Genomic DNA, 25,050 nt, shown 5'->3' with positions numbered 1-25,050 from the left:
CAATTGCATTTTCCCTTGACAAAAATGTAAGGAAAGTATATTTAAATAATTACATTGAAAATAAGCCAGATGAGGGCATCTGTGACTGACTAGCTATGCTACCTTAGGTAAGTCACTTTCTCTCTCTGAAACTCAGGTTTTTGTTTATAAAAATGCAGATAATGGGACTTGATTAGTCTAGTGGAATTATTACAAGACCATATGACACAAGGTATTAAAAAGTATTTAGATAAATATAAAGCATTCTATTAACGATAGAGGAGGGACTATAGATCCAAGAATTACCATAGGTAAATTTATTCATAGCTCGGAAAATCTTATCCAGATCTCAAGTTCACATTGAGTGATTTAGCAACGCTCCACCACTTAGTGTTCAAAGACAAATGAGCTAGACTTTAATTAAATGGAACTGCGATGAAATGAAAACAGAAAACTCATTTCCCTTGAGTGAAATGCAGATGCATTTAAATGCACAAACATGGTAGTACTATTTCATTTTTTAAAGGAACATGGGGGGAAACCTTAACCACATTTAAAAATATTGCCAAGCTTTCATACCTACAGTTAGTGTGTGGGAGCCGGAGGACAATGAGTCTGTCTGATATTGGATGTGACATGCCATGAAGAGTTCTCAAATGCATGCTCTGTTCAAAGAGGTGGAGCTTCAGGTCAAGGAATAGAAACTTTCCATCAGTACTGCTTATCACCTTATTTCCAATAATATCTGAAGATACAGTCATGCATTTTTCATCAGGAGTAAGTGAAGTAAGTTGGCAAAGATATGACAATGAAAAAGAAAATCAGGCAAAACTCAATTTGTTATTTATTTATTTACTTATTTTTTGGTCGTGGGGCCTGAACTCTGGGCCTGGGCGCTGTCCCTCAGCTCTTCAGCTCAAGGCTAGCGCTCTACCACTTGAGCCACTTCCACTTCCGGCTTTTTCTGCTATATGGTGCTGAGGAATTGAACCCAAGGCCTCATGCATACAAGGCAAGCACTCTACCACTGAGCCACCTTCCCAGCCCCAAAACTCGATTTGTTAAAAGGCATATGGCATTAATTGTTGCCTCACTGCTACTTCAGGTCAACGGGGTCCCTGGAAGAAAATCTTCACAGTTATTGATACCTAATCTAGAGATAGATCTATATAGATATTTTGACATCAATTTACATAGATGGATAGATGCCAAAATATCTATATAAATTGATAAATCTAAATAAACATAGATCAATATAGATATATCGTGGAGGAAGATAGGATTTCCTATTATATAATAAGATTTTCATATATATGTATATTTCCTATAGGCAGTTAGTCCTATGTAAAATATATAATATTTCCTGTGGGAAACTGGTTATAGTCATATATATGTGTTTGTGTATGTTTTTATATATGTAAATATATATTTACCTAACATGTTTGTAATTGTGTGACTATTTGAAGTGATTTAAGAGGGAAAGGAAAAGAATGTTAGAGGGTGAATGATACTGATACATATGTGAATGGAGGTTGAAAAACTCAATGAAAGCTGTTGAGTGATGGGGGAGACCAGAGAAAACAATGGGTTGAGTCTGATGAGAGTACTTTCACATACTGTTTGAACTACCATGGTGAAACCTCTAAGAACAATTAGCATACCCTTAGCAAGATGAATGACAGGAGTGGAAAATAAGTCCTGATACAGGTGTGGGTATGAGTGGGAGGACAAAAAGAGGATATGGTCAGAATACTTTATGTACACATGTAAAAATGAAACAGCGAAGCTTGTTGAGATTGCTTTGGGGAGCAGGAGGAGAGGTACAGGGATGAGGGTCACGATATCAAGGTATATTGTGTAGACATATGGACATAATGTCAAAATGACTCCCCACTTTGTACAACTAATTGATGCTAATGACATTTGCCATAAAAAGAAAATAAATAATATAGCTGCTCATGGATTTATTATGCCATCTACATCTCCAGCTTCACAAGATCTCTAAAAAGGGGCTGTGAATCTGAGGCTTATTGACTCCCATGGCAATTTTATCTTTCATAGTATTCATGCGCCCTTGTTTATTCTATCATCTATTTATCCACCTGTTTTAATTGGTCTCCTGAGACGAATGATCTATAGCTTTGGGGTTTCTTTGAAACAGTAGAGAATCATTGCATTCTTCTTGTCTATATATGATGGACTTTTCATCTGGTAATTCTGGACCATGGTGGCCTATGGGACATCTTTTCTCTTTTTGCTGGTTACTGGGGTTTAAACTCGGGGCCCTCGTGCTGGGCTTGTTTGCTCAGGTGGCACTCTGCCATTTGGGTCACCCTCTAGCCCAGCTTTTTGTTCATTAATTGAAGATATAGTGTCTCATGGACTTTTCTGCCTGAGCTGGCTTTGAGCCATGGGTCCTGTGGGTCTTCAGCTATCTGAAGAGCTAAGCATGAGCCTCTGTCACCTGACTCATGTAATGGACTTACATCTGGTCTGAGGTAGAACTAAGCATGAGTACTTTTCAAGGTTCCATAGGAGATTACATAATGTTTGATCTTTAGTCTCAAAACCCCTTTTAGTCATTTCTTCCCGGACTTCTGCTTTGCTCCACACAATGTGCAAGTCCTGACCAATTCTACAGGGAGTGTTGTCTGGGACATGTTCTTCATTCAGATCTTAATGTGGAATTTTTCTGCCTCAGACTCTGAAACATCTTCTTAGGTCATCTCATGTTTCCATCACTGTCCTTGATATACTTTCTTATCATCGCCTTGCAACTGGGAACGTAATGAGCTTTCTTCCTATGGACTATGAATCCAGGACTGGAGCACATTCACTATAGTCCTCAGGGGAACTTCATCTATGGCTGTGTATTAGCACAAAATCATCTCAAAACACATAACTCTAGCAATAATTAGGACACTCCCTGAAGACACATCATAATATAGACTAGAGCAGCTTCTTGTCCATTAGGCTTGATTTCTATGACCCCCCAGGAGACTCAAAACTTAGTTTTCTTCCTCCATCCCCCCCCCTTACTAAGAATTGACAGCTTTTGAAACAGAAACAGATTTCTGAGATAGTGTCAGAGAAAGAGATCTTTTGGGAGTGTTTCGTGACTGCTTGTTTATCTGAATTTGCCATTTCCTATAATTAGGCAGCACACATCGCCCATCTGATTCTTTGAGAGATAATTATTCACCGGGTGGAGCAGACAGGCTTTCTGTTTCTCTGCCTTCCTCGAGTAACCTCTTTGGACATTTCATTCTCTATTAGTGCTTCTGTCCAAGTGTGAGGGGAAGAGAAACAGGAAAGCAATGCAAGTTCACATGAGCTTCCTTGTCACATTTTGTTTATGGCCAGGTAGACAAGGAAGTCAGCTTTCATAGCTCACGTTTGTCTTACAATGACACATAGATGTATCACCATTCCGATTCAAATAAAGAGTTAAAAAAATTGTTTCTTTCTTGCTATTGTTTCTAACGTATTTATAAGGTACCACATGATTTTTTTTGTTGCTTTATATGTCCCTCCCCCACAGTATAACCCCTGTTTTCACTGTATTTGATGTTGGTATAATTTGGGGAGCAGAAGAAAAAACAAATTGTTTAAATAGGGATACAGGTTGACCCATTGCAACAATGAGATGTACAAGATGCTATGTTGAAAAATGAACTTTACAATTTAGAGAGAGGTTGGGGGGATGTAGTTGTGGAGATGGGAGGGAAGGGATGGTAGGGGAAAACAAAGGAGGAGGCAATAATGCTTGATAAGAAATGTACTCATTACCTTGCTCATATGATTGTAACCCCTTCCTTCCTTCCTTTGTCTCTCTTTCTTTCTCTCTCTTTCTTTCTCTCTCTTTCTTTCTCTCTCTTTCTTTCTCTCTCTTTCTTTCTCTCTCTCTTTCTCTCTCTCTTTCTCTCTCTCTTTCTCTCTCTCTTTTCTTTCTTTTCTCTCTCTCTTTTCTTTCCTTTCTTTCTTCTTTCTTTCTTTCTTTCTTTCTTTCTTCTTTCTTTCTTTCTTTCTTTCTTTCTTTCTTTCTTTCTTTCTTTCTTTCTTTCTTTCTTTCTTTCTTTCTTTCTTTCTTTCTTTCTTTCTTTCTTTCTTTCTTTCTTTCTTTCTTTCTTTCTTTCTTTCTTTCTTTCTTTCTTTCTTTCTTGTCTAAGACCAGAACTCAAACTTGGTACCTGATGCTTTCACTCATTGGCTGATGCTCTACCAACAGAGTCACGCCTTCAACTCCCAAAATGCTCTTTAAAGCCTTGTATCTCTCCCTTTGCTGATAGAAACAAGGGATTTTGACTTCTAGTCTTGTCTAAACTAAAACTTCTTGTCTAAAATGACTCTTCCAATGTTAAAAGTCCATAGCACTGCTGTCAGCCCAAGTATGGCTACCAAGTGACCAGTGTGAGACCAAGAGAAAATTGCAAGGTCTTCCATCTAAGGAAGATTAATTATTTTTATGAAGAACTCAGGAGTAAGGGGCTAATGGGGAATATAACCAAATGAGTCTTGTACCTACAGAAAGTTATAAAACAAGTGGAAGTCCTAATATTCATATGACAGTGCAGATAGAATGACCACAAAGATACTTAATGCTGCGAAATCAGACCAGTGTGACAGAAATCAGGACAAAGTAGTAAAAGTAGTAACGCAAACTACACCAATATGACATACACAGAGCCTTAACACACACAAAAATTTCTATTAAGAAAATTGAACCCCATTTGTGAACTATGCTGGCCTTCAATTAATTTGAAGGAGACATTAATTTGTATTGCTGAGGCTTTAGTTAGAAAAGCCATGGAAGAAATTTAAGATACAGTTGCAGAGTTCAAATATTCATTCTGCCATTTACTAACTGTGTGATCTTGATACCGTTTTAATGTCTGTCCCTGGCACAGGTAGGTGATTGATATTTATTAATCTTGGTTACAATTCTTGCTATATCAATCAACAGAGGTAATATTCCTTAAGTTTCTAGTATTATCTTAGACACTGAGTTAATTAACCCCTGAACCTGGGGTTAGTTTTAAAAACACAAAAATGTTCCATGTTACAGTCCCAGTCCTGCCAATTTCCCCTTTATGACTTGTGGCAAGTTACTTTGCCATTTGAAACCTCAATTTCTTCATTTTAAAAACTGAAGGTGTAATACCTACAAGAACTATTCAATAATGAAATAATACATGGTACATGATGAACAAAGCATCTGCTGTATCCTGGGCCAATAAAATGCGGATGATCGTTCCCATCTTCCCTTCTGCATTTAACCGCTGACTGATGGGGATGGGGCTGGTGTAAGACAGCAGAGCACATTTCCATCAGGCTACGTTTCTATCCAAACATGCGCATTGAGTAAGGACACAAATTGGTAAGATGAGATGCGCATGCGCAGCCTCCTCTGAATGTGAATGAGAGTAGAGCTACAAGCATAAGATTAGCATTGGAACAGACACTTTAGATTTGGAAAGGTCCATACATGTTCATGATTACTCGATGAGACTATTTTAAATAATTCCTGGCAGGAAGGCAAAGGGAAGGTTCATTTCGAGAGGCCTACTTGCTTCCAAAGACAGTCTCAAAATCTGGGAGTTCATCATCATAGGAATCTTTGAGTTCTGAGCATGTTTATGCGATATTTTATGTTCCAGATGTACAATGACCATTTTATTGGCTACTTTGTAAAGCTAGAATGCTAGAAAGATGTTTAATGGAAGAGAAGAGGCTAATTGTGTTGCTTGCTGTTCTGAATCTATCAGAAAATTAAGAAAATTATTATAAGAACAGATCAATTAATGACCATTGTCTGCGTTAGATTAATGCCTTAAAACAATATTGGTTGGGAATTGCAATGACTGACCCAGAAACTTTGTATCTGTGTTTATTCTTTTCTTCTCAAGATGAATGCTTAAAACGAACATCTCCTTTTTGATGGGCTGTTTCTAACCAGAATAGTTAAATAAACAAATCATTAGGCTGAGAACAGACGTGCCACCACAGGCCCAATTGCCCAATTTAACTCATCACTGATGGAGGTTAGTCTTGACATATGACATCTAACTTCCCCCAAGCAAAATGCCTTCACTGTTTTGTAAATTATTACAAAGAGTGGCAGCTTACAAATGTGCCAAGCTCAGAAAAAGAACAAAAAGTTTTGTAACATGTTTCTGGGACTCGTTTTCTAAGATCTGTTCTCTTTCCTTTTGTCAATAATAGCTTCTTTCTGTTGGGATTATATAAATACAGCATGTTGCCATAATCAGTAACTGCCCTGCATGACACACTTTTAGAAACAGGCTGTGCCTCTAATATCAGTTATCCAAACCTCCAATTTTTCTTCCATTAAATAACAGCTCTGATTTGTAGCATTTGCGTTGATTTCATTCCAGGTGGGTACCTGGAGTCTTTGATAGTCCCTTTGCAGTTAGGAATTATTTTCTAATACTATACACAGGAAGAGCTTTCTTCCCAGGGGCAAAGTGTTCATTCTTGATACCGCCTTTCTTGGGCCTTAACCTCATTCCATATGCTGTTTCTGACTCAATTTGAGAAGGGGACCGTGTTTCTACATAATCAGTATGTTTGGTATTTAAGAGAGAAGAGCCTATCTTCCAAGGCTGTGGAAATACTATTTTCTGAACCTTAATGAAGAGGTACGATAGGAGAGATCAAAGGGCTCTAGTTTATTTCTTAGAGAAATTGAGAGACATTCAGTTTGAAGACTCAAAGGCGATTACTCCCTTGTGACTGCTTTACCAGAAAAATAAAATGGCCTGGGCAAACTTTCCAAGGAATAGTATTGAGCAGGGATCAGGTAGGGTCATATTTCTATGAAGTTTGGAGAAGAAAAGCTATCAGAATGTGTCCTGTTAGCATAGATATTCTACCAAATGTATCCTTATGCCACCAAGCCCACAGCTAACTCTTGGGATGTCTGATAAACATACCAAAAGATTGGAGATGGTGCTGAATGTGTATATGTTTTATGCTTACTCCAGAAAAGTGAGTAATGATCCTAGTTCATTTTTTTTTTTTGGTTGTGGAGCTTGAATTTATGACTGGGCACTGTCCCTGAGCTCTTATGCTCTCAAGGCTAACACTCTACCACTTTGAGCAACAGCTCCAGTTGGGTGATTAATTAGAGATAAGAGTCTCACAGGGACTTTTCTGCCCAGACTGGCTTTGAACCTCAATCCTCAGATCTCAGCCTCTTGAGTAGTGAGGATAGCACGCCTGGGCCACCGGTACCTGGCTTCCTGACATTCCTTAAATCACTTACTGTGTGCCATTTCTGCGCATGCCATTTATACATGTAGCTTGTTTGCTCTTCCTGAGAGTGGCTCTTCTCTCTCAGAAGCCAAAACGTGACCGCATCGTTTAGTGTGTGTTGGAGCTAAGAGTTGACTCCAAATATCTGACACCAGATCTTGTCCCCTATTTCTCAGGCCTACCTCCCAGCATGCAGTCAGAATGCCAGCTACCATCTAAGTGTTTCCTAACTAGGGAATCTATTTCTGTTATCAGAGGTAACAGTCTCATTTCATATATTACTTTTTTTTTCATCTTCTTATGCTAAATGGATGGGCTGGGCACAAGGAAGCCTTACTAATTCTTTTCCAGCTTTTTCAAGATCTGGTCTCGTTGACTTAGATGACAGTCCTGCCTCTCTCTACAACCCTGATCATTGCAATTCTACCTCTACTTCCTTGACTTCTTAGTTTGCTTATTGTATTCTTTAAAAAAAACTTTTTGACCAAACTGTTAAAAAGATTATTTGTTCACTTTTCCATGAAGTCTACATTTCTTGCATTTGTTCCTAGTCCACCCATGGAAACTATTCTTACCAAAATAGTTATGCGTATGAACTGTCAAATCCAGCTGAGCTTTTCATATTGATGGATCCTCAGCCCTTGCTTCCTCCATTTTTTTCTCTCTTGGCATCATTTTATCTCTTTCCCCACGTTCCCCTCAATTCAGTTTCCTTTCTTTGTCCTCTTCTTTCGCTCCCCTTTTAAATGTTACTTTTCATTTACCCCTGAGCACAGTTGTGTGATTTGGTGGTTACCTTATTTATTGCAACAACTTCAGTTGACTTTAAAGCCCATAACACTACCCTGACCACGTTTCATTCATTCATCTTACTCAATATTTTTTTAAAAACTGAGCAAGAATTGGAGTACTTGAATCTGTGGCCTCGGGACATTTAAAGAGCTACCTTCACAAGCAAACACAAAACAACGTATCCTGGGAATGACAGGAGAAAGTGTACCCAGCTGGGATGCAAGTCTATGTGAGACAACCCGAAAGATTCCAGACGAACTGTCTGGAGGAAATGGTCACTATTTCAATCTGGGGGGAACAGGTATGTGGAGAGTTAGGAGAGTATGAAGGGGAGATTCGAAGATATTCAAGAGGAAATAGTATGAAGAAATCATGGAGTTATAAAACCTCTGGAGTGAAGAATCAAATGGCTGTGTTTGCTAAAGTCCAAATTACATAAGAGCAGGAAATAAAGCCACAAGAGGGGCAACAGCAGGATCATGAAGAGATTGTGATGGCTGGTGTCAGTGCTAGATCATAGCGAATCAATGATAGGTTTTAAATATAGAATAACCATAGCCAGATAGACACCTCTATGTGACCTACCTGTGAGCTTTCGCTTTGTCATTCTGTCTACCTATGTACTCTTGTATTATTCCTTAAGAAAATCAAAGAAAGCTTTCATTTAATGCAAACAAAGTCTCTTTTGTTTAAATATTATACCACTTAGCCATTGCTGTATAATGAACATGCAAATCTCAGTGGCATACAACAAAAGTAGTTCAGTTCAACTAGCTGTGGGTCAAATGGACTCAGATGAGTGACTGCTGATTTAGCTGATTCCCTCACACATTTCTTTGAAGCAGCTAGAAAATAACCAGTAGGGTTAACTCCACAGTCCTGACCGTGGAGTTTCCATTAAAGCCTCATGGTTCACTCTCTTCTGCAAGGATAAAGAGCAATAACTTGAATGTAAGGTGATGAACCCAATGGTGGGAGAACTTTCCAAGCCTTTGTTCAAGTCCTACCCACTGGCATCGCATCAATAACTCAGGTGACCAAACCCAAGGTCAGGGCAAGGTCATAGTCTATACCTTCTAGATATACTTGCAAAGTCACTGGCAAAAGGTGTGGCTACAGGACTGGTTAAAGAATTAGAGCTACAACTGCAATTCTCCGTAAATATTAAAAAATTTGAGTGCCATAGGTAAGTTTTCTTCTAAATGTATTTTCTTATGAAACTGCATAACAGACGCCTCAGATGCACGTGTTTATTTTACCAGTCTCCTCATGTCCAAAATACACTTAATTATATTTCTGAGAGGAGTTAAATTGCTTTCCCCAGAGCCTGGTACATGGTAACAATGTCATGAATGTCAACTGTTACCAATATTAGTATTCCTGTGATGAGATTGAAATATATGCCCAGTAACACTTCCCTCCGTTTTTCAAACTTGGACTATTACTAACATAGCCTCTAGGAATTATACAGGGCTATGAGATGAATCTGATTGAGCTTTCTTGATTATTCTATATTTATACTCCCTGGAATATTATCACATGCCAATTTAAGAAGCTTATCACAGCAAAATTATGGGAATTTTTAGACCAAAATACTGGAGTATTTATTACATCTTCTCCAGCAATCCCTTTTAGTCCTGTTTTTCAGAAACCTGCAATTTCAGAGTTTCCTAAAGCTAATTTTTCCCCAAAGTCAAATAAACCTACACCTCCCCCCCCTCTCTTTTTCTCTCTCTCTCCCTTGATGGATGGGTGGCCATTTCCAAATAAATTCTTTCCTACACACATTACCCTTATTAACTGGAAATAAAAAGTAATTTAGACATAAATTCATTATAAATAGATCAATATCTGCTGCGTTCTCTGCTGCAATTTCATTATTACAACACTGCAGCATATTTACTACGTTTAGCACCCAGGCCTCCAGTGGTTATGTTCCGTAAATCAATGCTTCATAATATAATTCAAACTAATCCCATAATTGAGCCTAATTAAGAACAGCTTCAGACAATTATTATGGAATTATCAGAAGCAGAGATTGAAAAGATTTGCTCATTTATCCCATGTTCCTCCTGCTGCTAGGGTTCCCTGTAGCTTTTCTTTCTAGTGATTTGTCTGGTCTTGTTTTGAAGAGTTGTAAGAATTAGTCTGCCTGGTTTGTTTCCCTTTGAAACCCCGCTTAGAACTATAATAGGTTTTGCCAAATATTTTCACATAATATTTATTTTCACTGGCATAGCCTCTTGCCACTTCTTTTAAACAGTAAGTGTTTCATTTGGGGAAACTAGACTACAGTTTATTCCTTAGAGAGGAAATGTACAGTGAGACAAAATACAATATATATACATATACATTATATATATACCTATATACATATATATATACACCTATATATAGGTATGTGTGTGTGTGTGTGTGTGTGTGTGTGTGTGTCCATACATACAATGTATATACAAAAGTACAGCCAAACTCCAAACTCAAATACTCACCCTCACACGACATTGGTTTTTCCCTTTTTTGGCTCTTCGATCAGTTTCCTTCTCTGCCACCCTAAGTAGTAGCCCACGTAGATCTTGAAACCTTCAAGGTCCCACAAGAAAGTTCTCCAACCGCTGTGTTTATAGCAACTGGCCCAAGGCTGCTGGCTGGTTCTAGATTATGAGCTCATCCTTGACCAATCCTGTCGCACTTTGAATGGGCCACTCTAATTGGTCAGTCTAAGTCACATGTCCATCATTGTGGAAGACTGCTCAGACTCCTTGATAAGTAAATAGCTACGCAAAAAGCATGGAGTTCTTAATCATTAAGAATGGATTAGGACTAGGCATTGGTAGCTCACAGCCTGTAATCATAACTACTCATGAGGCTGAGATCTGAGGATTCCAGTTTGGTCTGAAGGCAGACTGGGCAGAAAAGCCGGTGAGACTCTGATATCTAATAAACTACTCAGAAAAAAAGCCAGAAGTGATGCTGTGGTTGAAGTGGTGCAGTGCTCGCTTCGAGCAAAATGAAGCACATGGGGCCCAGAGTTTAAAAAGAAAAAGGATTTAGGGACAAAGTGAATAGATACTTGCCACAATTCTCAATTTTATTCTACATTAGTTACATGTCCTTCTATGTTATTTGATTGTGATTTGTGCCAGTACTGGGACTTGAACTCTGGGCTTCCCGTTCTCACTTGCTTTGTTCTCAAGGCTAGCACTCTACTGTGGCTCAGCTGTGAGGGGGGCCCCCCACTCCACCCCACCACCTCCACACCATTAGTCCCTCTGTCCAGACTGCATAATACTGTTTCTCCTGGTGAATTCCAAACCATTCTGAAGCAAGTGAGTGAAGAATACCTGGACATTTCAAGCATGCCGTTGTACCTGATCTGTTAAAGGTATGAAGGATGATATATCACTCAAGGTGGAGAATAAGGCAGGAGAAGGGAATGGAAGGTCTTTCTATATCTCCCAATTCTGAAAACTGCAGTCAAATGATTTTCTTGGTATAAGAGAATTGTTCCTTAGAATCAGCTAAATTCTAAAATAGCTATCAGTTGTAAATTAAAATTCTCTTGTGAATTCCCCTTCTTTCTGAAAGCTCACTTATTAGGAGTTGGGTTTTGACTTCTGTTGGCAGATGTCTGACCTTATAACCAGAGGAGTCTTGTGATTGGTGCAATGTATGTAATCATGGCAGCCCATGATGAACTACTGTGGACCGCCCACCCCTGGAGGAGATCTGAATATGTTCTCTACCTGGGATCTAATTTATAATAATTTATAATCTATAATAATTCATAATCCATCATACTATGATAGCCATCTGCTTGGATAATCTTGCTCAGCAGGAGAAATAATTCTTAAATTGTGCTCTTGTCTTCCTTTTCCCCTCTTCTTCAGAGCTACTCACTTACCATGAACATTAAAAAAAAAAAGAAAGACTTCCTCGTTCTATCTCTTGTCCCTTCAGTGACTTGGCACCATAGAATAAGAAACAGCTGGGAGCAATTCAACTTCTTTTTGATTTGTAACTTTGGAAAAAATAGTTCTATCATAAGCGTTTCTAATATCCATCAAAAACATCTGATATGAAGTTAATAACAAATACTAAAGTTCAATGAATAAAACATCAGCCTAGTCCCTCCACGAGTTTGCCTTGCTTAACAACTTTGAAAATGTGAGAAAAATAAAGTTGCTGAGAGAAGAACTAGCACTTTGGAGAGAACTTTGAGACACCACAATGGGATCCATTTTTAAATAATGTCAAACTGTACCTCAGCTCTTCAGCTCGAGGCTAGCGCTCTACAAGTTGAGTCACAGCACCACTTCCGGCTTTTTCTGCTTATGTGGTGCTGAGGAATCAAACCCAGGGCCTCATGCGTTCAAAGCAAGCACTCTACCACTGAGCCACCTTCCCAGCCCACGTCATTTCATTTTAACAGTATCACCCGTCCCTCATTTTCACCCAGTTTTCCCCCTTGTAATCCCCTCCCCCCACAGTTGTAAAGTTCATTTCTAATATAGTGTCTTGTGAGAATCACTCTTCGTTCCACCATTTCTGTGTTCCCTTCCCTCTCCCCAAATCAGATAAACTTACATATAAGACAAAATATACAGAAAGCAAAAATAGTGACAAAAGGGAATAAACCAAAGGGACAAGAAGAAACTGCAAAGAGTATAATTTAAAAAATGCCTCTTGTTTCCAAAAAACAAAAAATAATGCCAAGTCGCAGATATTGATTCAAATCATAAAAGACTGGGACTCAGAGATTGACATGAAGGAATGAGACTTTGGCAAAGTTTGAACTCAGTACCTTGTGCTACTGGGGAGGCATTCCACCATTTGAGCTATGTGCCCTGCCCAAAGAAGGAAATTTCTGTCAGGAGAGAGAAAATTGTTTTCTGTTACTTGGGCCAACATCCACTCAAAGACTTATTTACAATTTAAAGAGAATTAGTAACACTTAGAATCATGCAGATTAGGCCTATTGAAATTGTATTTACAAAATCACCTCCTGACCCCAAACAGTATGAAATATTTCACTATCAGATGATTTTTAACTATGCATCCAAGTAACTGGTTTTTAGCCTGGACATATCACAATTTATACAACAAATTTCCTTTGAAATCACAATTTATACAACAAATTTCCTTTGAAAGTATATTTAAAAATCTTAGATCATGACCAGGTACTTCACCTGTAATCCTAGCTACTCAAGAGGCTGAGATCTGAGGATCATGGTTCAAAGCTAGTCCAAGCAGGAAAGTCCATGAGACTCTTATCTCCAATTAACCTCCAAAAAGAAAGCTGTAAGTGGAGCTATGGTTCAAGTAGTAGAATGCTAGTCTTGAACAAAAAAGCTCAGGGATAGTACCTAGGCCCTGACTTCAAGCCCAAAGAGACACCCCCCCCCCACTCCACAGCCCTCCACATACACAAAATCTTCCCCCTCCCATAGTCTACCCCTAGAGCCCCTCCTAGATATCCAGTTAACACAGATCCCTGGGATGTACTGACCAATGTGAAAGCCCTAGAAAATTTCTTAAAACACAGTATCCCATGTTTTCCCAACTAGTTTATCTCCTAACTGAATTAGACTAATTATATTCTTTACTTGCTATGTAGTAGGTCAACTTGTTATTGAAATCATCCTACCATGGTGCACGTTCCTTATCTTCCCTTTCCTCTCTCTATCTAGACAGCTTTCAGAGCTAAGCATTCTACCTTCAGAGGCAAAAGGGAGATAAATAAGATTCAGGCTATTTGTACTGTTGTTTTCCAAGTAAATTCTACAAAGCAAAGACCTCTAAACTTGACAGCATCTTGGACTTTGATCCACGTGGCTAATGACTCTATAAATTGAGTGAGTCCTGATCTTGGCAAGTGGACAGGCTACTGCTTATTATGCTGAATGAATGTATTTATGGTCAAGGTCAGGACCACAGAAGACATCCGTTACCTGTCTCTCTAATGTTCTCTTACTAAAGGAGGGTTGGAGGAAGAATTGAAAAATAGACAAAAGCTGCCATCAAAATGCCATCGAATGTAAGGTTGAGTCTGTGCTAACTGGTACAGCTCTACTATTTAGTACCTAAACATGTCTAAGCATTTTCACAGTCATTTCACAGTAATTACTCTTCTCTCTGAATGGAAGAAAGTCTTACAAAACTGCCCTGAATAGGGCAGTCTAGCTTAAACCCCGTTTACTATATTACTTTTCATTGGAGTTTCGTCTATTTATTTTTTTCTACAAACTTTAAAAATTAGCCTGTATTCACTGCCCAGTGGGTTTCACTGTGGTATTTCCATACACACACAGAATGTCCCCTGGTCAAATTCACTACCCACCTGCATCCCCCTCCCTCCTCTCCCCTCCTCCTTCTTAAAACAATTTCAGCAGGTTTCATTGTTCTAGCTCCATACATGGAAGGAAAGTACTTCCCTCACCCTCTCCATTTTCTCTCCACTCTACTGCTGGTACCCAGTGTTTTACTTGTTAGTCCTTCCTTTTCTTTAGTGTGTATTAATTCTGTCATGGGGTTTCACTCAGAGTGAAATGGACACACTCCTATACCTGAGAGTAGAGGCATAAGTCTTCTGAGAGCTTCGAACACAGAGCAATTTGTTTAGCCACAGATTTGGGGGAGGAGGAGAACAACTCCTTGTTCGAAGCTATTGTTCTTTCTTACCTTCTGCCTCGGCTGGAACCTCAGGTGAACTTCCCACCCTGAGTTTAGGGTTCTCTCTGGAGAAACCACTGAGGTCTGACTGCCCTAGAAGACTTGTGACTCCCCAGAGACAGTCCACACATGATTTCCGCACAAGCAAACCTGGGGTGAGCAAGATTACTTTTCTGTGTCGGCCTGTTTAATAACCAGCTCTGCCCTTTTCAATGTAACATTGCCCAAGTCTGAAGTGACATAAATAAAGCTGATTTCTGCAAGCTCAGTGTCGGGAGTAAAGACAGAATGAAATAAATGCCGTGCCATTCTTTTGTTCCTGATGACCTGGGGGGCAGGAGTGAGGGGAAAGGCCAGTCAGTGCAATCTGTGTTCTTTATTTTGCTCTTCTTCTGCCTCCACCTTTCACTAACAGCACAATTAATAGATTCCCATTTTATTCCTGCTCTTCACCAGCTAGCAGAGGTGAGGGCAAGTCCAGGTTTGTGGAGGATGTAGTTTAAGAGTTTATAGAGCTTCCTCTTAATACTATTTTTCAGCTTGGCATGGACAGTCTAACAATACAGAGAGTACTCAGGGCTAATTTAGATGCGCCAGCACGTTTTCAGGAAGTAAAAGGTAAATCCGACCCTTGGGTAGTTGAGGGACGGAAAGGATCCAGCTGGATAAAGCAAAGCAACTGAGAAGATCCACTCTTGGTGAAGGGCGAGCAGATTCCAAAAGGGCTGGTTCTGTGTGGGGCTGGGAAGGTATCCAGAGCAGTGATGAGTTGATTCAGCCAGGCTGGCTCTCATAGGAAGACCCCCTGAGCAAGGGAGAGGGTCCCGGTCATGCAATCCCATCCCACTTCTCTTAGGAATTTATGGTCATTTCTACTTCACTCCACCTGCCGTGTGTGCTTTAGGTCTGAGTAGAAAGCCCCATGCTTGGGGAAGTGGCGCGGTAGCTCAAGTGGTAGAGCGCTCACCTTGAGCTGAAGAGCTGAGGGACAGCGCCCAGGCCCAGAGTTCAAGCCCCACGACCAACAACAACAACAACAAAAAAGACAATGAAGAAAGCTCCATGCTTGGGTAGCTGCAGAATTTAAGCAGTTGCTTAAACCACCCCTCTCTGTTTTCAATTTCAGTGAAAGCCCATTCAAAGCAGTGGGCTCAGTGACTGGGTCTTATGAATCCAATTGGTTTTCTTTCTTTTGAACAGGAAATGGCACAGGAGAAGCACAGCTGAACGAAATCGGATATCCATGGATTTCCTAGACTTCGCCAGTATGTCAAGAGATTCCTGGAAGCTGGATTGCTGTTCAGGTCTATGGGGAGCTACCAGGCCCAGGAGGAACTCTTACTGGACCAAAGGAGCAGCATTATAGGCAGGTAAGGTCAGGCCTGATATAGGGAGGAGAGAAGAGCCACACTTGGGAGGAAGCCAGCCATTGTAGGTGCTGACATCATTTGACCTCCTGGGAAAAAATGGAACATGGGGGCGGGGGAGGGGACATGAAATGCAGTGAGGAAGAAGTGCTCTGATCAGTACTTCGTATCCAAAGGAGAACAGCCACAGGGTTCAGTCTGTTTTCACAGTGCCCTCTTGCCAACTCCAAGCTTAGTCATTCCTTACTCATGTGTGCCTTTGCCATCTAAGCAAATGAGTTTTTCTCCGGAACCAAATGAATTTCATAATCACGACTCATCTTAGAGGGCAATTGCAAGGTCTTAAAGCAAAATGTTTTCCTGGTGTTTATCACGATGTCTAACACACAGGGAGCACTCAGCCGGTCACTGCGGGAGGGGGGAGGTCACAGGATGGCCGGGTTGTTGCTGAGGATAGGAAAGGTCTTTGTCATCCTGAGACCATGGTAGCTGTCCCCCAAAGGCAGAGACAGCTCTTGGAGATAGCACGGCTGTCATTCAGCCACCCTGTAGGTAATCAGTTCATCATGGCAGAAACACAAAATCAAATGGAGCTAGAAGAGCAGAAGGGGCCATTTTTTTCTTAAGAATTTCACTAAGAGAAATAATGAAGGTGGCTCTTAGAAAGGCTGATTTGTGTGGTGGGGTGCAGTTCTCTTCCTGTTCCATGGAGCAGTAAAGAGCACAGGTGTTATCCTCTCCTTAATATTCTAAGTTTGCGTCACTGTCTTCTTTGGCCAGGGTCACGATTGTACCTATAGTCATGTAAATGTGGAGTCCCCTCCCCAGCAGATGTTCTTGGACTTGGATTTGGCAGTCTGGACTTATCTTTGCCATCCTAGTTCCAAGCAACAGGAAAGATAGTGACTGGTCACTTTGGGCAAGGTAGTCATGCCAGGACCGTGTCTGTGTTAGGCCTAGCCAGGGACAGGTACCCAGTCTTGGATCAACCACTATGGCCATTGGTGCTGAGTCCCATCAGGTGCACACAATGGGTGTCATGGTAACCGTGTCAATGATGAGGTGGAAGAGATGGTTCCCAGATGTGGAATTCTTGGCAGCCAGAGCGAAGGAGGTCTCTCCATGCTTGAAGGGAATGTGATGGAATCACAGCCATCCTTGCTACACTCTTGGATTCTAGATGCTGTCCTGTTGGAACCCAGCTTTCTTCACAGAGCCGGGAATGAACTACTACCAGGCTGAACTTCACCACAGTTATTTTGGGACAAGAAGGGAATGAAGGTGGAAGTTACTTTAGGAACTATTATCTTTGCGCCATTTTTTAAAAAATAAATCTTTCGGAGTCCAATAGAATACTGTAATCAACCTCGGACTTCTATTAATTGATACTAAAGATTAGGATGTTCAACGGAGCCTTGATTGGGAGAAATAATAGCTCTATGACTCAGGGCATATTACTTAGACTTCATTTCTTCTTTTATAAAACAAGGACAGGGCTGGGAAGGTGGCTCAGTGGTAGAGCGCTTGCCTTGCATGCCAGAGGCCCTGGGTTTGATTCCTCAGCACCCATAAGCAAAAAGAAAAAAGCCGGAAGTGGCGCTGTGGCTCAAGTGGTAGAGCGCTAGCCTTGAGCTGAAGAGCTGAGGGACAGCGCCCAGGCCCAGAGTTCAGGCCCCACGACCGGACCCAAAAAATAAAATAAAATAAAATAAAACAAGGACAGCCAAGATACTATTCACCTAGTGTCATGAGAGTCATTAGAAAGTGCATATCACATACTTAGGACAGTGTACATGACACTGCTCCACATTCATTAACTTTCATTGTTCCATATCAAGCAATTGTGTTTAACACCTTCTTAACATACTGCCCTAAATAATAGCTGTTGGTGTCTTTCTGCTTCTTTCAAGATAATGAACTCTGTCAGGGCAGGGATTCCTTCCTATTGTCTTCACATCACAGGCCTGCTGCAGTGGACCACTGTGAATGGGAGGGAGCACTCACTGCATGTGTACCCAATGAAAGAGGAGTGGCCAATGGGTTGGCCAGTGGCCCTTAGAGATGTTTCCTACTATGTCACAGAAGGGTCTGAAGATAAGCAGTTTCTGATGGGTTTTGTTGAGACAGACACAGTGAACCGGCATCATTCACCATTTCAGATGATTTGGTTCCATTTGCTTATTCATCTAACCATAATTTTATGGAATCGCTGCCAACTTCTGCCAAGAATTGTCAACAACTCCAAGTGCCCGTGGAATGAGCAGGAAATGTCCTCCGTTAGTACAGGGTTTCGATGGTCCAGTGCACAGCTCAAGTGTCACTTCTGTTTAATTCTTAGTCTACCTTACTTCCTTAAGAAGTTGAATCATACATTTTATTTCTGTGCCTTGCTCACTGACTTTTACGTGTCAAGACCCAATTAATGATTAATAAATCCTAGCATTAGGATTTATTAAGCCTAGATAACCCTGATAGTCATTGCATATATCTATCTCTCATCAGATTTGCAAATTGAGTGAAAATAGGGGGATGAAAGCAACTTTAACAGGTTGGTCCCTTGGAGCCATCCAAGACTTGCATGAGTGACTTGAGTGACAGGCTCATGGTCACCAAAGCAAACAAAACAAAACAAGACCTAACAGGGAAGGGAAAAAAATAGTCTTGAGAAAATGTCTCTTCCTCTTCTGTTCCATTTTTCTCTTTTCTCATGGCAAAGAGATATACTTTTCTTACCCAACCTTAGCTCTTTGCCCTCTAAGCTCAAACTTGTATTATTAATAATTTGAAACAATTGTTTCCATGGAAATATCCTAGCAACTTCCCTCAGCAGAACAACAGCTTCCGCACCTTGGGTCAGGCTCACCGCAGCTTTGACAAACATGCTTTTTTAAGGTATTTGAAACAAATTTCTTATCAAGTTTTGGAATATGAATTAATTTTCTTAATATCTCATTTCTCTTAAAAGACTTTCTAGTCTTGGTACTCAATAAAAGTGACCCTTCTGTTTCCAAGAAAGTAATAGGATTTTGGATTACTTGAAAAAAATACTTATAACTATTGTTTTATTAAAATTTCTATCTTTAGTATTAAGAATTGAACCTAGTGCCTCACTCTTGGTAGGCAAGTGTTCTTCCTTGGGCTAGGTTGGCCTTGAACTCACAATTCTCCTGCCTCTGCTTCCAAAGTAGCCGGAATTACAAGTGTACACCACCATACCTAGCTATAGATTAAAAACAAATTTCCAGCTAGGTAGGGCAACATCATGAAAACATAGGGAAACATACACAAAAAAATTAAAAAACAGATTTCTGCGCAAGATGGCAAGTTGAGAACTCATTAAAGCCTGTCTCTCTTATCTCCAAGTCTCCAGATGTGGAAAGAAAATAATATGACAATTACCATTCTGTCTGCTTTCCTGAGGTCCAGTGCTATCTGATTTCTACATTATTGAATAAGCCATAGCATGGATGAGCACTCACATTTGAACTCTGTGAACCATAAAAGTCAAATATATTCTGCATCTAGTCCATGAACACATTTCTTTTTCTCTGATGTCAGTTAAAAACAAAACACCTTACTTTTTTATTGGAAAGGAAATAAATCATCTCTATTCTCAGGAGACCTTTCTTCTAAATAGAAAAACCAAAAGCACAACATACAAATGCAATCATAAGCCGGGCGACAGTGGCTCACGCCTGTAATCCTAGCTACTCAGGAGGCTGAGATCTGAGGATCGCGGTTCAAAGCCAGCCTGGGCAGGAAAGTCCGTGAGACTCTTATGTCAATAAACCACTAGAAAACCGGAAGTGACACTGTGGCTCAAGCAGTAGAGTGCTCACTTTGAGCTGAAGAGCTCAGGGATAGTGCCCAAGCCCAGAGTTCAAGCCCTACAACCAACCAAAAGAATTTTTTTAATGTAATCATAACTCATCAACATGCTTAATGTGGTTGTAGGACTTGGTGTTTATATGTTAAATGCCTTATATCTTTGTATGCTAACAATGAACAATGCAAACGTAAGGTTAAGAACAAACACTGTGATGACTTAGAGATAAATTTAACACAGTAACTGCAAGACTTAACACACTGAAAGCAAACAAAGAATAAGAAAATGACTGGATAAATTTCTCACAGTATTGATTAGAAACACAATATTTGGAACAAACCAGTAATTCCTCATTAACAGCTTATTTTTCTAAAGCCAGGAATGATTATGTCATAATGCCAACCAAGTTATATTTTTATTACTTGGGATTTATTTAGTAAACCTTCCTCTAGCCAGGCCTTATTCGATATATATAAGGAACATTAACTCATTCATACTTGGGGTTTTTTTTGTTGTTTTTTTGGGGGGGTCCCGTCATGGGGCTTGAACTCTGGGCCTGGGCGCTGTCCCTCAGCTCTTCAGCTCAAGGCTAGCACTCTATCACTTGAGTACAGCACCACTTCTGGCTTTTTTCTTTTTGCTTATGTGGTGCTGAGGAATCGAACCCAGGGCCTCAGGCATGCAAGGCAAGCGCTCTACCACTGAGCCACCATCCCAGCCCCCTCATTCATACTTGTAACAACTTTACACAGTGTTCACTACAAGAAAGATGCTTGGGCAACAAAAAGTAGGACTACAAACATTGCTGCTAACTGTAGGGATACATTCATATTCTCCAAGCAGCCAAATGACCTGTTCTAGATAAAATTCTTCTTTTTCACTTAAAAAGTCATTTTTTAGAAAAACATCAATTTTAGATGAATTGTAAAAATGAATGGAAAATATAAAAGGTTCTCAGTTTTTCCCAGCCACCAGCATCCTATAACCAAGATCTTGTAACTGAGGGAAAGTTTGTGAGAATGGTTAGAATTCTAGACTCAGAACCCAGGTATTGTTTTGACTATTTCCTCTACCCACTACTCTTTCTTTGCAGTAGCTTACCTGCAATACATTTTTTTTTATTTTTGAGAAAAAAAATGAAATTTTTTACATATGCCCAGTTTCTCTTAACATACTTTGATGACCCTAGACAAGGAATCACTTTTAAAAAATCATAGATAGCTTAAGATTCACCTGTAGGACTAGCCAGTTTGTTTAATTGAAAATGAACACTCAGAATCTTCAACGAGGGCTCCATTAGTAAGTTCCCAGCCCAGGGACAGCTAGATATTTATACCTGAATCTGTTACCTAGGCTTACTCAATACCTAAGGCTTAGTGAATCAGCAAGACAAATGACAGAAGAGGATTTTTTGTTGTTGTTGTTGGAGCAAAAAGTGGCTTTTCAGTTACCCTGATAAATGTTAGAAGAGGACTTTCCATCATGAAATCACAGGCACTAAATCTATATAGGGCCACAGTAACAATTTTAGAAATATTTCCCACACTTGCTTCAAGGGAATGTAAGACTCTTAATGAGCCTAGTACTTCGTGCCCTTCATCCTAGCTTCAGCCAGTGATGTTAGGATGTCTTGTTTGCTGATGCTAAGTGGCAAGTAGCAAGACCCTGGCTTTGGAAACTGGTGTTGAATGTCTTGACTAACTCTTCCTGTGAAGTAGCATGGACAGACCTGCAGGATTTCTTTGAACTTAAAGAACAGACTCAATTAAACACATGCATCTTGTATACCAGAGCATGGATAGCTCAGTAAATGTGGACATGTCTGGCTCAAAGTGATTGTTAGAGACTTACTTGAATTTGAAGTGAAGTTTGAAGCTACTGTTGTTTCTTGAAAAGAACCTACATCTTGCACATACCAAAATGATATGTTTGTTAGTTTGTAATAGATGTCACAGAAGGTAATTGTGAAAGAGAGCTAGAAACTGGAACGTTACTAAATCTGATATCAGTAATCTGGTATCCTGACTCAGTAATTTGTTTTTTGTTTTGTTTTGTTTCCCTCTCCTTTAACCCAAGCTTGTTAGCACAATGCTAGAATCCACACTCTTGTTTCTCCGCATGCTTGACCAAAAGGAATTTTACCTTATTACCCGACCCTTCTGGGTCTTAACCTCTCCCATCCAGACTGACCTGAATCTCTCTCTCTCTCTCTCCTTAGTGTAGATAAGGAAGTGTGTTCACCCATTTCTATACTGGGGTGGTCTAACAATGATAGCCATCCTATGGCTTCCTTTATAATACAGAAATACGTTTCAAAGACTACATTTTTCCTTCTTTTGTTTCTCTATAAGATGAGTCATTCGGTGATGAGCCAGCCATTCCACGCAAATGTTTGAAGCAAAGTGTTTTTTCATCCTATAAACTCTCATAAGCTTGGGGAATTCACCGGCATCCTGTCCCAGAGTTTTTAAAGAATGAACACACACCCTCGTTCCTCCTGAGGTTTTGATTGGTAAACGCTGCAGCCAGGAGCAAAGGCAGAAAAACACAAGAGAGATCTCATATATTCACCTTCCACAAACGTTTGTTGAGCGATCATTGCCTCTAACTAGGTACATACTAGGAAGGAGGATCTATAAAGATTCACACTCAAAGCCTGCCCTTAGGATGAGACATCAGAAAGAGACTTGGTAACATTCCTTCAACGCCAGCCTTCCCCTCACGGAGGCTGGCTTTGCCAAGCAAACAGAGGCTGTTATTCAAAGCCATCATAGCTTCTGACTCTGGGTTAAAGTAAATCCCTTAGGAAATGCATACGGTATATTGTAGAAACCAAGTACTTTGGTTCTATGCATGGAAATTTGCCTTCCAAAGTATCTTTTTTCTAAGTCACTGCTGGGGAAATATATATATATATAAGAGATTTTCCTCCCTAAAACCACACATGCCATCCTGCTGGCAGGGTGCTGCCCCAACAGGCTGGGAGCGTGGCCTGCTGTGTGGATGAGGCCATTTCTTCCACAGTCAGCCAGCAGCGGCCCAGCTGGAAGGCTCCCTCACTGATTGCAGTTAAGTGCTGACTGCAAAGTCTTCTGGGAATTGGCACCTCCTTGAACTTGGCTTCTGTTTTGATTACAGAAACCAAAAATAGGTAAGCCACTGTGGAGCCCCAGGTAGGAAACACTGCAGAAGGCAGGCATCTACTTTACCTAGGAGTAGGAGGCTGAGTCTTCAGGGATGTGAGTTCTAACACCAGCTCTATCACAACCGGAGTCCGTGTGTGCAGAGGGCGTAGGAGGAGGTACAGAAGAAAAATTGAAAGAGGGTATCATACCACGTGTTCATATTTTTCTTGATTATAGATCAAGAGGAAAGATTGTGAGCTCTTCCCAATTATTAAAAATATCTCTCACTATTCAACTGTAAGATATCACTATAGAAGAGAACTCTTTTTAAAAATCAATGTGTTTTACAAAAAGGCTCTACAGTTGCAATGATTTTTTTTTTTTTGTCAGTCATGGGGCTTGAACTCTGGGCCTGGGCGCTGTCCCTCAGTTCTTCAGCTCAAGGCTCGTGCTCTACCACTTGAGCCACAGCACCACTTTCAGTTTTATGATGGTTTATTGGAGATAAGAGTTTCATGGCTTTTCCTGCTTAGACTGGCTTTGAATCCTGATCCTCAGATCTCAGCCTCCTGAGTAGCTAGGATTACAGGCATAAGCCACCAGTGCCCGACTAGTTGCAATGATTCTTAAGTGCCTGAGTCTCTTGCTTCTATTACCTTCTTCCAAGAGTTCACCGAATTCTCCCTTGTACCAATTCTTTAGTTTCTTGCTTTGTGCAGAGTCTCTGGTTTACAGAAGCCATTCTCGGTCCTCTCTCCTCTGTTCTCATTGGGCCTGGAAATGAAAATAGTGTATGCACAGTCCCCTAGTGCATAGTCCACTAAGTGCATAGTTCATTTTCTTCTCTTCTTTTCTTTGCTCTGTCTGGCCCCTGAAATAATGGCATAGTGTGGAAAGAGTGGATTTGAAATAGACTGATTTGAATCTCATCTATGTCTTTCTTAGTGGGGTGTTTATATACATTGCCTAATCTTCCTCAACTTGGATCTTCATCTGAAATAACTTGCCAGTCATGGTGAAGACAACAACAGATGCAAAGTCTTTAGGAGCAATGCTATCTTTAGGAGAATGCTATCACCTTACCCATTCTCTCTCCCTTTCATCTATTTATTTACACATTTCTGATTTAGGAAGTAGATGTCCAGTACTTTTTTTTTTGCTAGTCCCAGGGATTGAACTCAGGGCCTGGGCACTGTCCCTGAGTTCTTTTGCTCAAGGCTAGCACTCTACCACTTGAGCCACGGTGCCATTTCTGGCATTTTCTGTGTATGTGGTACTGAGGAATCAAACCCAGGGCTTCATGCATGCTAGGCAAGCACTCTACCACTGAGCCACATTCCCAGCCCAAGATGTCCAGTATTTTAATAGGTTCACATATCTACAAGGCTTATTCCTTGACTCAGAATTAAAAACTTTTCTAAGTCTTTTTTTTAGGCATAAGGAATGGCACATAGGTAGTTGTATAGTTGGCTTCATTCAGTTATGATAGCAAAAATGCACTTGCAAGTCCTGTTAATCCTGCTACTGATTTCATGATAGTATGCGAATAATCTGACCTTTCCGCAACAAACTTTTGAGATCACGAAATAAGTTGATACATGTAAAGAATTGAAAGTATTCTTGGTTCATAATACTTAATGAAAATAGCATTATTATCATCATCATCAATGTGTTGATACCGTATTTACTTAGTGCCAAAAACCTCCCCACAAAAGGGATGTCCTATTTTGAGTGAGGTAAACCAAGAGCAAAGAGGGAAATGGCACATAGTCTCCCTGATATGTGGATGCTAAAGCCAAAATGCAAGGAGATATGACAAAGTAAACAGGACTCCAGAAACAAAGGACGTCCACTCATTTTGTCATATCATTGCTAAATGACCCCAGTTCTTGACTATATATATGCGCTCATCTGAGGGACGCTAGGAGGAGGACACAGAATCATATGGAAACGGGAAAACATACAGCAGGGGGCCCATCAGCTGCACTGGACATTGATGAAAATGAGCTAAGCAACT

At 40.3% G+C, this 25,050-nt stretch overlaps 1 long non-coding RNA gene across 1 annotated transcript in view; it reads left to right on the top strand.

The window, feature by feature from the left end:
• Positions 1-18,915: 18,915 nt before the first annotated feature.
• LOC138838741 (uncharacterized) overlaps positions 18,916-25,050 on the top strand; it is a 148,769-nt gene continuing 142,634 nt past the window's right edge. The window contains exon 1 of the long non-coding RNA XR_011375738.1: positions 18,916-18,974. This is a non-coding gene — a long non-coding RNA (uncharacterized lncRNA). The remainder of the gene's footprint in view (positions 18,975-25,050) is intronic.

The sequence above is a fragment of the Dipodomys merriami genome, unplaced genomic scaffold (genome assembly GCF_024711535.1).
Source record: "Dipodomys merriami isolate MVZ:Mamm:240054 unplaced genomic scaffold, mDipMer1.0.p SCAF_29, whole genome shotgun sequence".
In the NCBI taxonomy this organism is placed as follows: Eukaryota; Metazoa; Chordata; class Mammalia; order Rodentia; family Heteromyidae; genus Dipodomys; species Dipodomys merriami.
Note: the sequence above shows the minus strand (reverse complement) of the source record. Positions and strands in the feature narration are given on the sequence as shown.